Genomic DNA, 13859 nt, shown 5'->3' with positions numbered 1-13859 from the left:
AATTTTCAGATCAGATAGGGTGTACATAAATGTTCCTAGCATGTATAAGACTGCCCACTACCCCCACCTCAGAAACCTACACTACATTTCCATTCTGCTAACTCCTGCATACAATCCACTGGCGAGACAAGTCAAACCAGCCTGCACGGAGATCAGAACTTGGCCTGGGAAAGGCACAGCAGAGCTGCAGGACTACTTTGGAACCGCGGATTGGAGAAGATTCGGGGAGGTGGGCACCTGCAATGACCACATCAACATCAAGCAGTGACCATGTACCTGGCGCGGCCAGGGCGAGCCAGAAACCATGGCCAGATGCAGAGGTCCATGCACTGTTCAGGAAGCTGCTTTCAGGACAGGGGATAAGATGGGGCTAAGAACAGCTTGGGGTGAACTCTCCTGGACAATCAGGAAGCAAAGCAAGATACGCTCAGAACAACAGACACTGCAAAACATCTCAAAATCATAATGGACCAACCTTGGAGGTCTGCGATAATGACACCTTCCTTCCTGACAGTCTGAACACCTATGGATGGCTCGATGTGGAAAATAACACAGCACCAAAGAAAGCCCTGTCCCCTCCAAGGAACAGGCACCCTGCATAGCTGTAGCTGAGGTGAGGAGGATCCTACCCAGGGTAAACCCACACAAAGCAGCAGGACCAGATACATACCTGGTTGGGTGCTGAAGGACTGTGAGGATCAGGTGACCAAACATCATCAATTCCTCACTGCAGATTCAAGGCAGCCAACATGACTCCAGTGCCCGAGAGAATGACGGCAGCTGGACCACTGGAAAATGGCCACAGTCCAGTGGCACTGACCTCCATGACCATGAAGTGGTTTGACCGGGTGGAACTGGATCAAAGCATACCTACCAGTGACAACTGGCCCACTCCCGTTAGCCTCTCAGCCAAACTAATGCACGGACGGTGCAATAGCCTTGACCCTGCACCATATTCTGACCCACCTGGAGAACAATGCCTCATACGCCAGGCTATCGTACACTGACTTCAGCTTGGCGATCAACATATTCATACCTCAGAGGCTGGGGACTCCGCGCCCCTCGCTGGGGACTCCGCGCCCCTCGCTGGGGACTCCGCGCCCCTCGCTGGGGACTCCGCGCCCCTCGCTGGGGACTCCGCGCCCCTCGCTGGGGACTCCGCGCCCCTCGCTGGGGACTCCGCGCCCCTCGCTGGGGACTCCGCGCCCCTCGCTGGGGACTCCGCGCCCCTCGCTGGGGACTCCGCGCCCCTCGCTGGGGACTCCGCGCCCCTCGCTGGGGACTCCGCGCCCCTCGCTGGGGACTCCGCGCCCCTCGCTGGGGACTCCGCGCCCCTCGCTGGGGACGCCGCGCCCCTCGCTGGGGACGCCGCGCCCCTCGCTGGGGACGCCGCGCCCCTCGCTGGGGACGCCGCGCCCCTCGCTGGGGACGCCGCGCCCCTCGCTGGGGACGCCGCGCCCCTCGCTGGGGACGCCGCGCCCCTCGCTGGGGACGCCGCGCCCCTCGCTGGGGACGCCGCGCCCCTCGCTGGGGACGCCGCGCCCCTCGCTGGGGACGCCGCGCCCCTCGCTGGGGACGCCGCGCCCCTCGCTGGGGACGCCGCGCCCCTCGCTGGGGACGCCGCGCCCCTCGCTGGGGACGCCGCGCCCCTCGCTGGGGACGCCGCGCCCCTCGCTGGGGACGCCGCGCCCCTCGCTGGGGACGCCGCGCCCCTCGCTGGGGACGCCGCGCCCCTCGCTGGGGACGCCGCGCCCCTCGCTGGGGACGCCGCGCCCCTCGCTGGGGACGCCGCGCCCCTCGCTGGGGACGCCGCGCCCCTCGCTGGGGACGCCGCGCCCCTCGCTGGGGACGCCGCGCCCCTCGCTGGGGACGCCGCGCCCCTCGCTGGGGACGCCGCGCCCCTCGCTGGGGACGCCGCGCCCCTCGCTGGGGACGCCGCGCCCCTCGCTGGGGACGCCGCGCCCCTCGCTGGGGACGCCGCGCCCCTCGCTGGGGACGCCGCGCCCCTCGCTGGGGACGCCGCGCCCCTCGCTGGGGACGCCGCGCCCCTCGCTGGGGACGCCGCGCCCCTCGCTGGGGACGCCGCGCCCCTCGCTGGGGACGCCGCGCCCCTCGCTGGGGACGCCGCGCCCCTCGCTGGGGACGCCGCGCCCCTCGCTGGGGACGCCGCGCCCCTCGCTGGGACTCCGCGCCCCTCGCTGGGACTCCGCGCCCCTCGCTGGGACTCCGCGCCCCTCGCTGGGACTCCGCGCCCCTCGCTGGGACTCCGCGCCCCTCGCCCCTTCACACCGAGCACTGGTCTTACCAAGGTCGCTTACTGTTGACTGTGTGGCCAGGTTCAGCTCCAACAGAATCATCAAGTTTGCAGATGACACAATGGCCTCGTTGACCACAAGGATGAGTCAGTTTACAGAGTGAAGGCTGATTTTTAATTTAAAAAAATATTTAAATCTTAAACATACATTAACAGGCCATTTTGGCCCAAGAGTCCGTGATGCCCAATTTACACCCAATTAAACTACACCCCTGGTAGGTTTGGAATGGTGAAAGGAAACCAGAGGCCCCGGAGAAAACCTACGCAGACATGGGGAGAATGTGCAAACTCCTTGCAGACAGCGCGGGATTCGAACCCTAATCCCGATAACTGGTGCTGTAACGGCATTGTGCTAACCGCTACGCCAACCGTGCTGCCCCAGGCTTGTACAATAATAAGTCAGCTTACGCAATAGTTTTGCAAGAGCAGCAACCTGAGTTTCAACATGGACAATACAAAGGACATGACTGTGGGTAAGGAAGGTGAAGGACCACTCCCTATTACATATCAATGGCTCCATCGCAGAGAGAGTGGGGAGCACATAATTTCTTGGCGTCCATTTAAAAGACGACCTACAAGACCTCCCCATTCGTCAGGGAGATGCAGCACTGCCTACACTTCGAAGGAAGTTGAGAAGTGCAAGGCCACTGGCCACCATCCTAACAGGATGCAATAGAACAGCGGTTTTCAACCTTGTTCTTTCCTCTCACATACTACTTTAAGTAATCCCTATGCATCGGTGCTCTGTGATTAGTAAGGTTGTGTGAGGGTGGAAAGAAAAAGTTTGAAAACCACTGTTTTAATCATTCCTAATTGACTCGCTATGTGCACAGTTTCAGAACTCCAAAGTAAATGGACCAATGACAATTTTTCTCAAGCAAAATATTTCAGTAAAAATTGGGTCTAGAGCAGTGATTCTCAACTTTCCCTTCCCACCCAAAGACCACCTTAAGTAATCCCTTACTAATCACAGAGCCCAATGGATTAGGGATTACTTAAAGTGGGATGTGAGTGGAAAGAAAAAGGTTGAGAACCACTGCTATAGAGAGCGTCCTGGCTGCATCATAGAGCAGTATGGTAGTTGCAAATCCGAGGTCAGTTCGGAGGGTGATTAAAATTGCTGAGATGATCTCCCTTCCCTCTAGCGATGATATCTATGGGGATTGCTGCTTAAAGAAGGCTCAGAGAATCTGTGGGTAAGGATCCTTACCTTCCAGCCTGCAGTATCTTTGAGACCCCACCTTCAAGGAAGAGGTACAGGAGCATAGAATTCAGGACTGGCAGGCTGGGAAACAGCTTCTTCCTCGAAGTGATGTGACTGCTGAACATTTCTGGAAACCCAACAATTATTTTTCTATACATTTCTTTTGGATTGCTATGTATGTTCAAAACATACGGGGGTGTAGGGTGCAAATTGGGCGGCACGGACTCAAGCCAGAAAATGGTGAACATCTAGAATTTGCTACCATGGGTGAATGGTGGTGAGGAGAGAGGTACAGGCCCAAGTGTGGTACTTCCTGTGACCACAGGGGAAGGGGCCAAGGGGATTGGTGGGATTCATGAGGTCACAATCTTTGCAATCAATACTTCACCAATGAAGGCAAAGCACGCCATAAGCTTTTTTTCACCATCCTGTCCACTTGAGTCGCCACTTTCAGGAGACTCTGCACCTCTTGGTCTCTCTGTTCTATAGCACTTTCCAGGCCCCTCCTAATTACTGTGCAAGCCCTACCTTGTTATAGAATCAGAACATTGCAGCACTTCTGAAATGACTGACCAAAGTTCAACATCTCACAGTTCTCAGTCTAAGTTCCGTACATCACTCCATGGCCCACTTCCCAACTGATGTAGATCCTGTAGTTAACCTGGATCTTTCCTCCCTTTCTACTACACCATCAATTTTGATCTCTTTGCAAATTTACAAATCACATTAACTATGCTGCCATTCAGATTGTTAAAGGAGATAACAAACAGTGAACCCAGCACAAACTCTATGGCACAAAATTGATCACAGGCCGCTGTAGAGCGCGTTGAAAGAACCAAAGACTTGTTGATCCAAACCAAGGCTTTTATTAACTAAAAGACTGGAGCATATCACAGGTAGGCCAACCAGTCCAGAATGACCTGGTCTGGCTAGGAGCAATCCTTTAAGACCTGCCAGGAGGTGTGGCTACACTCTCAGCCAATCACAGTCATCCTACACCTCAATCTGTACATATACACATTGGTGATAGAATCTGTACTATCACATTCCACCCCTTCTTTGAGAACTGGCCCCAGGGTGGATGGAGGTTGGGGGCTGTACCGGTCAGGAGGCTTGACCATCTGGCGTGAATGCCGTGGTGCCGGGATTGGGGTCGCTGGAGTCGTGTCGCCGGCAGGCTCATGGGTGCAGCCACTGCTTCGCTCAATTCCCCAACAGCATTGTCTACAGTCTGGCCTGAGCTGGTGCAGGCCCCTCTGTTCAATCACATGACCTGGGGGAGAAGGAATAGGGGGAGGTTGGGTTAAAGGCACTGCTGCACCTGATCCGGCTTGAGCTAGGTCCCTTACCGAGACTGTGTCCTCCCACCCGTCCGGGTACTCAACGTAGGCATAATGCGGGTTTGCATGGAGCAGAGTCATTCGGTCAACCAAGGGGTCATTCTTTGAGTACCGGACGTGGCGTCGTAAGAGGACCGGGCTGGGAACCGTGAGCCACGCTGGTATAATCGTTCCCGATTCAGATTTCCTCGGGAAAGAGAACATCCTTTCATGGGGGGGTGGAATTGGTCGCGGTGCATAGGAGGGAGTGGATGGAGTGTAGGGCACTAGTGAGCACATCCTGCCAGCGAGAGGTGGGGAGACCTTTGGACCGGAGGGCAAGTGTAACCGCTTTCCAGATGGTGGCATTCTCTCTTTTGACTTGCACATTACCGCGTGGGTTATAGCTGGTGGTCCTGCTTGAAGCAATACCACGCTCCAGAAGGTACTACCGCAGCTCTGCACACATAAACGAGGACCCCCTGTCACTGTGGATGTAACTGGGGTACCCGAAGATGGCGAAGATGCAGTGCAGGGCCTCTATGACTGAGGAGGCAGTCACGTCCGAGCAGGGCACAGCGAACGGGAAGCGGGATTACTCGTTGATGGCCATAAGGATGTAGGTGTTACAGTTGGTCGACGGTAGGGGCCTCTTGAAGTCTAAGCTGAGATTCTCAAAGGGGCGGGTGGCTTTGATGACGTGGGTGTTCTCCAGATGGAAGAAATGGGGCTTGCAATCACCGCACACTGGGCAGGCTCGGGTCATGGAGTGAATCTCCTCGACCGTGTAGGGCAGGTTGCGAGCTTTGACAAAGTGCGCAAACCTAGTGACCCCTGGATGACAGAGCTCCACGTGGAGTCTCTGCAGCCTGTCCAGTTGTATGTTGGTGCAAGTCCCCCTGGAGAGCGTATCTGGCGGGTCGTTGAGTTTACCAGACCGATAGAGTATGTCATAATTAAAGGTGGAGAGCTCGATTCTCCACCTGGCGATTTTGTCATTCTTGATCTTATCTCGCTGGGTATTACTAAACATGAAGGAGACTGCGCGTTGGTCGGTCAGCAGTGTAAAGCACCTGCCAGTGAGGTAGTGTCTCCAACTGCTTCAACTACGACCTGGGCCTCCTTCTCAACAGAGGAGTGTCAGCTCTCAGAACCCTGAAGGGTTCCGGAGAAGAAAGCTACTGGCCGGCCGACCTGGTTTGAAGTGGCTGCCAGTGCAAAGTCGGATGCATCACTCTTGACTTGGAATGGAATGGACTCGTCCATGGCGTGCAGCGTTGCAGCAGTGATGTCTGATTTGATGCGGTTGAAGGCCACTCTGGTTTTGGTTGGCAGGGGGAAGGAGGTGGTCTTGATGAGTGGCCGTGCCTTGTCGGCATAGTGTGGAACCCATTGGGCATAGTAGGAGAAAAACCCCAAGCAGCGTTTGAGTGCCTACTGTGTGTGTGTGGGGGGGGGGGGCAAGTCCATGAGGAGACCCATGTGGTCAGGGTCCCCATGACCACCCCGTTCTCCACCACACAACCCAGAATTGCGAGCCAAGTAGTCCGGAAGACACACTTGTCGAAATTGTAGGTCAAGTTCAGTCGAGTTGCAGTCTGAAAAAAATTCTCAAGGTTGGCATCATGATCCTCCATGTCATGGCCACAGATGGTGACATTGTTCAGATACGGGAAAGTAGCACTCAGCACGTTCTGGTCTACCATCCGGTCCATTTCCCGCTGGAAGTCAGTCTCCTACATTGCGGCAAGGGTGGGTTGTACCTTCCGCGCTTGGCGTCTGCCCTGTGATGTCAGATGTTGCCGCACGGTGGAGCCCTCACTCTCATTGGACGAGAACTCTGAGGAAGAAGTGTTTGAATGGGGAGGTGGCGATTGGGGTTCACATGAGGCACTGTGTTTGACGGTGGCCATTTTGGAGTGACAGACTACAGCAAAATGGCCGTTTTTAAGGCATTTCTGGCATCTGGCTTTTCTCGACAGGCACTGGGACCTGCTGTGCTTGTTCCTCCTGCAGAAATAACACTTTGGGGTTGCATCGGGCAGCATAGTGGCAGCCGACAAGCCGTCAGTGTGCCAGGGGGCAGTAGGGTAGAGGGAGGGCATCCTACTCACATCAGAGTGTGGGGTCCAGACCCGAGAGTACACGTCCATACCTAAGACCGCAGCCTCCATCGTCTCTGCGATCTGGATCACATCCTCTAGGTTTTCTCCCCCGTGCTCTAGCAGGTGCTGCCTCACCTCATTCAATCGAACCATGGCCACATAGGCATCCCGAATGAGATCATCTGTGGTCTCCGCAGCAGTTCTGTCTGTGGAGGTACAGTCCCTGCCCATTGCCCTTAGTGCCTGAATATAAGCTCTACAGGACTCACCGGGCTGTTGCCTCCTTGTTGCAAGTTTGTATCAAGCATAGGCCCTGTTCACCGGTCGCTCGTAGAGCCCTTTCAGCACCTTCATGGCTGCGGCGTAAGTGGTCGCGTCCTGGACAATCTGGTAGACTCTCGGGGACACCATAGTCATCAATATTAGTAGTCAATGGCTGTCCTCTATCATGGCAGGGTCAGAGAGGTGTAAGTATGTTTCGAAGCATCTCACCCAGTGCTTAAAGTCATTCGAGGCGGTAGCTGACTGTGGGTCGATGTCGAGGCGTTCCAGCCGTAGCATACGCTCCATCCCTTCAAAACTTTTTAGTTATTAAAATTGTAGAGCGCATCGAAAGAACCAAAGACTTGTTGATCCAAACCAAGGCTTTTATTAACTAAAAGACTGGAGCATATCACAAGTAGGTCGACCAGTCCAGAATGACCTGGTCTGGCTAGGAGCAATCCTTTAAGACCTGCCAGTAGGTGTGGCTACACTCTCAGCCAATCACAATCATCCTACACTACAATCTGTACATATACACATTGGTGATAGAATCTGTACTATCACAGCCTCCCATCCACAACCTCTTTCCTCAGAGCCAGGTTTGAATCCAACAGGCCAGCTCACCTTGTGATTTAACTTCCAGACTAACTTGCCAAATGGGATCTTTTTTAAATTAACCAATTATTTTTTGTTTTAATTATAGTCATCCTAGAGCAGTGGTTCTCAACCTTTTTATTTCCACTCACATACCATTTTAAGTAATCCCTATGCCTTAGGTGCTCTGTGATTAGTAAGGGATTGCTTAAGGTGGTAAGTGGGTAGAAAGAAAAAGTTTGAAAACCATTGTTTTAATCGTACCTCATTGACTCGTTATGTGCACAGTTTCATAACTCCAAAGGAAATGGATCAATGATAATTTTTTTTCAAGCAAAATTTTTCAGTAACAATTGACTCTAGAGCAGCAGTTCTCAACCTTCCCTTCCCACTCACATATCACCTGAAGCAACCCCAGAGCACCTATGAAATAGGGAATATTTAAAGTGGTATGTGAGTGGAAAGAAAATGGTTGAGAAACACTGTCCTAGATTATATTATCACATTAGACACCTATTACTCTGTGTATTGACCAAGTCTTGGTATAATGTTACTCATTCAGTTTCTCTCCAGAATTGTTTTTAAGAAATAATGTTAAATCAACAAATATGAATGGATTTGAATTACATTTATATGTGATATGTATCTGATGTGACATTCTTTTTTGCTCAATTAGTAGAGTTTGTATGTAGGATTAATATGTTAAACTCAATTAAAATATTTTTATAAGTAAAGGCCTCGATATACAATGCCCACTGCCTTGCCCCGTTTATTACCTCTTCAAAAAAGAAACTCATTAGGCTTGACAGACACGATCTCTCATGCTCAATGACATGCTGACGACCTCCAATCCTGGACCCTGACAATCTACATGCTGGTAGAACCTGTCCCTCAGAAACTCTGCCAGCAAATTATCAACTACTCGTGTCAAGCTCACTGGTTTATGGTTCTCTGGCTTGTCCGTGCAGTCCTTTTTAAATAACAGCACAACAGTTCCCATCTTAAAACATTGACTGATCATTTGTATCCATGGATTCTCCTTGACCTGTTGAGACCCTCAGTACCTCTAAGAATAGGTCATTATTTTTTAACCAGACATGAGCCAAATGCCCTCTTTTCATATCATAACATATTTCTTATTGTATCATTTGCCCTTCTATAATCTTCAGCAATATTATTTAGAGTGGCAACACCTTTACAGCTGCAGCGATCGGAATTCGAATCCACATGGTCTGTAAGGAGTTTGTACGTTCTCCCTATCTATGCGTGGATTTTCCCTGGGAGCTGTTTCCTCCCACCGTTCAAAATGTACAGGGGGGGGGGTGGCGGGGTGTAAATTGGGTACCAAGGGCTCATGGGCCGAAATGGCCTGTAACCGTGCTGTATGTCTAAATTAAAAAATAAATAAATTATGGATTCAAAGGAATTGCTACCAATATTATTTCTATATTCTGCACTTACTGCAATATACTGCCAAACACTTTAATGCATACAGTCTTAATCCAAGATCCTTTATAACATGATTAGTGGCATGACCAGCGATCAGGACCGGGGTTCGAATCTATGCTGTCTGTAAGGAGTTTGTACGCTCTCCCAGTGTCTGCATGGGTTTTCCCCGGGGGGTGGGGGGGGTGGGGTGGGAACTCCAGTTTCATCCCACATACCAGAGTTGTAGGCCCAGACTACAATTGGGCCGTAATGGCCTGTTACCGTGTTGTATGTCTATAAAAAAATTCTAACCTGATGCTAAATTGTTTAATGCACAAAATTGCTGGAGAATCTCAGTCGACCATGTAGCATTTACAGGAAGCAAAGGGATATAATGAACATTTCAGGCCTGAACCCTTGGTCAAAGAATGAGACATAGAACCTGCAAAGCACAAGGGCTGAGAGGCAGCAGGTTGTAAACCACGCAAAAGAAAACCATAGCCACAATTTGCTGGAAACTACAAAAGCATGAAAAACAATGAGTAAAAGAACCACAAACAACTACAAGCAGGGCTGGTAACTGCAGCCAATCCCTTGTGCACAAGTAGCAGCTCACAAGGTTAATTTTCTCTGGCTGCATCATCTCCTTTGTTGGTCATAGATACTGGTGTGTGGATAGCATTGTTACAATGCTTTCTCGAAAGTATAATAGTGACTGAACTGGAGAACCATTCGTTTGGCTGATCTGATTAAATAAACATTTTGTTTAAAATTAAGAATGCATCAGTTTAAAGACCAGGGAAGGTGCAGTTACAAGGATCTATAACAAAAAAAAACTGATCACTAGAAGAACCCAGCAGATCAATCAGCTTCCCAGGGAAGCAAAAGACATAAGTTGACATTCACGTCAGGACTCTGCATCAGGTGGTTAAAATATCAAGGCAAAGAGGTCAGATATTAGAACAAGTTGTGAAATCATCCTTCATCAACAGTGGCATTTAATTTCACAGATGAAATTTAACCTATTGTTACAGAAACCAACAACATATGGCTTGATTTAAGACTGGAATTAAAACCAAGGCTCTCATGAGTATGATTATAAAGGACAATAGCAAGGCCCCAGGCAAATCTCATGCTGCAAAATCAAACCACAGAGCACAGGAGATCATTCTTGTTAGGATGTTGGTGGTTAATCTTTGAAATAACTATTTAATTAGCTAGCGGATAATTACAGTTCCTGAAATTCTTTTTCTCTTCCAAAGAGCTTACCAACTCTTTTCATGAAATATGGTCTCACCGAATTCTATCTCTCTGGTAGAAGATAATAACTCTCTTGGGGTTCACACTTCACTTAGTTTCATACAGTTTTGCGGCACAGAAACAGGGCCTTCAGACCAACCTGTCCTTGCCAACCAAGTTGTCCATTGCCGGCATTCAGCCAGTATCTCTCTAAACTTTCCCCATACATGTATCTGTCTAAATATATTTAAAATGTTACATTTACAACCACTTGACCACTTCCTCTGACAGATCATTTCAAATACCCTGCATTCTAATTACAGAAAATGTACCTTTTGAATCTGTCTCCTCCCATCTTCAAACTATGTCCTAGGATTTTTTGATTCCCCTACCCTGGGAAAGGGATGATGGCAATTTACTGAACCCATTTTTGTGATGACATACACCCCCTCAGCTGCCTACGGTCCAGGGAGAAAAGTTCCAGCCTCTCCTGATAATTCAAGCCCATCAGCCTCAGTAACATTTTCATGAAAGGTGTTTCATACTCTTCAGCTTGAAGAGCTTTCCAATCACTGGATGACCAGAGCTGTGCACAATGCTCCAAGTGCTATCTCCCCAACGACTTGTGCAGTAGACGTAGTAAAATATCCCTGCTTCCGTACTCAATTAAAAAAAAATTTAGACATCCAGCATGGTAACAGGCCATTTTTGTCCCACAAGTCTATGCTGCTCAATTACACCCAATTAATCTACACCCCTGGTATGTTTCAAATGGTGGAAGGAAACCGGAGTTCCTGGGGACAACCCACGGAGACACAGGGAGAACGTATAAACTCCTTACAGAGAGTGCGGGATTCGACCCCGGTCCTGATTGCTGGTGTTACAATGTTGCACTAAACACTACCGCTCAATTTTCTGACCAATAAAGGCAAGCACGTCACCATGTCTATCTGTGTCACCACTTTCACAGATTTAGGCATCTGCATCCCTCAGTCTCTATTCCACAACAACTTCCAGGGGTATTCATGGTCTATCCAACTAAAGAGTAACATCTCGCACATGTCTGAACCATATGCGTCCTGTATTCCCTTGGCCTACTTTTTCTCTTCATCTAGATCCTGTTGCGTTAACCTTCTTCACCACCCACCATACCACCAATTTTGGTATCATCCGCAAACTTACTAACAATGCCAAATACGTTGCCATCCAAGCGCTTAACATAAGAGGTCAGACAACAGAGGGCTTGGCACCAATCACTGTGGCAAGCCACTGGGCAGAGATCTTCAATCTAAATAACAACTGCCCACCACCACATTCTGATTCCTATCATCAAGCCAATGCTGTATCCAATTGGCCATTGCACCTGAGATCCAACACAATCTGGTTTTTCAACCAACTTACCATAAGGGAACTTGTTAAAGGTCTTTCTAAATTTCACAAAGGCAATGTCTACTTATCTGCCCTCATCAATATTCTCGGTTACCTCTTCAAAGTAAAAGTTAAATGAATGAGACATGATCCTAGGGTAGACAACTCCAGACCTCAAGGGCATAGGTGAGATTCAAGAGGGACCTGAGGGGCAGGTTTCCCATTCAATGGCTGGCACTTGTCTGGAACGAGCTGCCAGAGAAAATGGGAGAAACAAGTACAATTTCAACATTCAAAAGATATTTGGCCAAATATATGGATAAGAAGGGTTCAGAAGGAGATGGGCAAAGTGCCATCTTGATCAGCACAGTATGAGTTGGCCTGGAGGGACTCTGCTGTATTTCCCATGCACAAACCCATGCTGATTAGGGATAGTTGCTTTTCCAACTGCACCTCAACCCCAGACCCTCAGAATCCTCTCCAGTCACCTACCCAAGACAAGTCCGCAGTTCCCTGGCTTGCCCTAATTTTCTCTTCAATCTGCCTCTTTTCCAATCAACCCTCTTGCCATCGATCTAATTGATTGGATGGCGTTTGTCATTCACCTGGAGAGGTTGCACCAATCCTCTTTTCAATCTTCTTCAACATGATGCTGAATCAAGCTATGAAAGACCTCAACAATGAAGATGCTGTTTACATCCGGTACTGCACGGATGGCAGTCTCTTCAATCTGAGGCGCCTGCAAGCTCACACCAAGACACAAGAGAAACTTGTCCGTGAACTACTCTTTGCAGACGATGCCGCTTTTGTTGCCCATTCAGAGCCAGCTCTTCAGCGCTTGACGTCCTGTTTTGCGGAAACTGCCAAAATGTTTGACCTGGAAGTCAGCCTGAAGAAAACTGAGGTCCTCCATCAGCCAGCTCCCCACCATGACTACCAGCCCCCCCACATCTCCATCGGGCACACAAAACTCAAAACGGTCAACCAGTTTACCTATCTCGGCTGCACCATTTCATCAGATGCAAGGATCAACAACGAGATAGACAACAGACTCGCCAAGGCAAATAGCGCCTTTGGAAGACTACACAAAAGAGTCTGGAAAAACAACCAACTGAAAAACCTCACAAAGATAAGCGTATACAGAGCCCTTGTCATACCCACACTCCTGTTCTGCTCCGAATCGTGGGTCCTCTACCGGCATCACCTACAGCTCCTAGAACGCTTCCACCAGCGTTGTCTCCGCTCCATCCTCAACATTCATTGGAGCGCTTTCATCCCTAACGTCGAAGTACTTGAGATGGCAGAGGTCGACAGCATCGAGTCCACGCTGCTGAAGATCCAGCTGCGCTGGGTGGGTCACGTCTCCAGAATGGAGGACCATCGCCTTCCCAAGATCGTGTTATATGGTGAGCTCTCCACTGGCCACCTGACAGAGGTGCACCAAAGAAAAGGTACAAGGACTGCCTAAAGAAATCTCTTGGTGCCTGCCACATTGACCACCGCCAGTGGGCTGATATCGCCTCAAACCGTGCATCTTGGCGCCTCACAGTTCGGCGGGCAGCAACCTCCTTTGAAGAGGACCACAGAGCCCACCTCACTGACAAAAGGCAAAGGAGGAAAAACCCAACACCCAACCCCAACCAACCAAATTTCCCCTGCAACCGTGTCTGCCTGTCCCGCATCGGACTTGTCAGTCACAAACGAGCCTGCAGCTGATGTGGACTTTTACCCCCTCCATAAATCTTCGTCCGCGAAGCCAAGCCAAAGAGAGAAGAAGAAGGAGAGGTCGCTGAAAAGATTGACCAGGATATTACCGGCTTAAATTTTAAAGAGAGTCCGGTGAGGATGGGACTTTTTAATCCCTGAGGAAGAACTGAAGGGGGAATGGAAAAGAACCACGGAGCAGTTAGGGTTTGATGTGAACGGTCAAGGAGGAGGAAGGTGAAAACTCCCGTTAAAAACTCCCTTTTAAAAAAAATGCAGCGATTTGGTAAAATCTCTCACTATTTCAAAGCTACTCAGCT

The 13859-nt window shown here is 50.2% G+C and overlaps 1 protein-coding gene across 3 annotated transcripts in view; it reads right to left on the bottom strand.

The window, feature by feature from the left end:
- Positions 1-13859, bottom strand: part of cracr2aa (calcium release activated channel regulator 2Aa) — a 91731-nt gene that overhangs the window by 76668 nt on the left and 1204 nt on the right. The window lies entirely within an intron of this gene.

The sequence above is a fragment of the Narcine bancroftii genome, chromosome 6 (genome assembly GCF_036971445.1).
Source record: "Narcine bancroftii isolate sNarBan1 chromosome 6, sNarBan1.hap1, whole genome shotgun sequence".
NCBI lineage: Eukaryota > Metazoa > Chordata > Chondrichthyes > Torpediniformes > Narcinidae > Narcine > Narcine bancroftii.
Note: the sequence above shows the minus strand (reverse complement) of the source record. Positions and strands in the feature narration are given on the sequence as shown.